The sequence below is a fragment of the Octopus bimaculoides genome, chromosome 11, assembly GCF_001194135.2.
Source record: "Octopus bimaculoides isolate UCB-OBI-ISO-001 chromosome 11, ASM119413v2, whole genome shotgun sequence".
Classification (NCBI taxonomy): domain Eukaryota; kingdom Metazoa; phylum Mollusca; class Cephalopoda; order Octopoda; family Octopodidae; genus Octopus; species Octopus bimaculoides.
This window is the reverse complement of record NC_068991.1, coordinates 22,107,594-22,110,093: the sequence shown is the minus strand read 5'-3', so window position 1 is coordinate 22,110,093 and position 2,500 is coordinate 22,107,594.

Here is a 2,500-nt window from a genome sequence, read left to right as displayed (position 1 = left end):
AATGCTTCAGTTTCATAGCATTTATATTTCATTTAAAAATTTCATCCGGAAAAGTCTGTACTTAATATATTTTCTGGTTTATGTTTAATTCTGACATTGATTTTCCTTTTCTCTTCCTCTGTATTTTCATTTTCACTTTATTGATGTTTCATTTAAATTTAACAGTAAAAGGAGTGCCTGATGTGTTTCTTAGAGCTTTCTTGATGCAGATGAGATGAGAGTTGGATAAAATTTCAATTTAATTTTAGTTTTCAGTTTGAGTTGTAGCTCCCATGGTATGAGGTCATTAGCCTCAAGGTCTACAAAGAAAGCATGCACTTCTTGGCAATATTTCCAAGAATATAGGATCAACATCAGGTCGATTGTGCAACATCCAGGAAGGAAGACACACTCTGCTTCAGTAATATTTGGCTTAGCAATTTCCTTAAATCTCTTTTCCAAGCATCTAGCAGATGCTCAACAAAGAAAGTCTAATGGGTTTCTTCTGATAGGACCCTATGGAGGAAGTGCCTGAGGACTCTACTACCCCCATAACCCTCCCAAATATAGTGGAGAGAGACGATGGATGGATGAATAGATGGTTGAATGGAAGGAGGGAGAGGAGGACTTTCTGTTCATGATTTAGTTTAAATTTCAATTAATATTTCTAGAGGGATGGTCAGATGATAGTCAGATTTCAGTTTGTTAAAGAAATGAGCTAGAAAGAATGAACTTCAGATCCATCCAAACACTGTTATTTGCTTCCAGTTGACCAACTAACTATGCCGGGAGCTGTTTGTCATTTGTTAGATCAGAGGATTATTGCCTTAGTTGGAAAATGGTGAAAACTGGCATCAAGAAGGGCATCTCGCTGTAGAAAACTCTGCTCCAATGTATTTTCATATGACCCATGAAAGCATGGAAAAGAAGACTTTAGGACTTTAAAACACTGATGACGATTATGATGATCTTTTATATTCATACTGCAAACACAGTAAAAATCTCTCATACAAGTTACAAATCTTTGAGAGTCTCTGATAACTTTTCATGGAAGCCACACATCTGTGATATTATCAAGGCTGTTTCCTGGATGTTAAGATTACTCTTCAAAGATAAAAAGTGTTTCATATCTAAACAGATGCTGGCCTTCTACAAGGCCAGCATCTGTTTAGATACATACCATAGAAGAGTACTATTTACATATCTGTTTACTGTTTACATACCTGGAACAGTCCTATTTCATCTATCTTCACATTCTGTGTTCAAATTCTAATGAGGTTGGCTTTGTCTTTCATCCTTTTGGGGTTGATAAATTAAGTACCAGTCGAACACTGTGGTCGATGTAATTGACTAGCCCCCTCCCCCAAAGTTTCACGCCTTGTGCCAATAGTAGAAAGGATTATTGTTATTATCGTTATTATTGTTGTTATTATTATTATTATCATCGTCATCATGGTGGTGGGCTGACAGAATTGTCAGCATGTCTGACAAAATGCTTAACAGTATTTTGTCTGTTTTTACATTCTGAGTTCAAATTTTGCCAAGGTTTACTTTGCTTTTCATTCTTTCAGGGTCGATGAAATAAGTACCAGTTGAACACTGGAGTCGATGTGGTCGACTCATCCCCCTCCCTCAAAATTGCTGCCTTTGTGACAAAATTTGAAACCATTCTTCTTTCTTTGTTTTTCCTCTGTTTACACGAACGTTTTCTTTTCGGACAAAACCCTTTGTAAACTTCGTCCTGTCTTTGTCCTTACATTTTAAAAATTTATATTAGCCCTTGTGGCCAATAAAACCAGAATTAATTATTATTATTATTATTATTATTATTATTATTATTATTATTACCACAATTGTCATCATTATCATTAACATCATTATCATTATTATCATTTGCCATCTATCATGTAACTTTTTTCTTCTTTCTTTTCTTATAATTACTTATTCAATTACTATCAGAAATAATAACAGAATTTATGCCTTGGAAATTCGTTATACTGTTATTTTAGCCTTACTTTTTTTGTGTCAATAATGTTCTGACTTACTGTAAACGCTGCTAAAGAAAACGAAGGATAGAAAGGAGGACGATAAAGTGAAATACAATTTAACTGACCTACTATGAGAACCCAGTCAGAATGATTGACCTGTTACTTGTTTCAATCATTTGACTGTGGCCATGCTGGAGCACTGCCTTGGAGGGTTTTAGTTGAACAAATCGACCCCAGGGCTTTTTCTTTTTTAAGTCAAGTACTTATTCTATTGGACTCTTTTTGTCAAACAGCTAAGTTATGAGGACATAAACACACCTAGACTGCTAGTCAAGTGGTGGTGAGGAAACAAGAACACACACACACACACATATATATATTAATATATTGATAGACAGACAGACAGATAGATAGATAGGTAGATAGATAGATAGAGAGAGAGAGAGAGAGATAAATAAATAGATAGATGCATACATCCATACATACATACGTACATATATATAGATATGTACATACATACATATACATATATA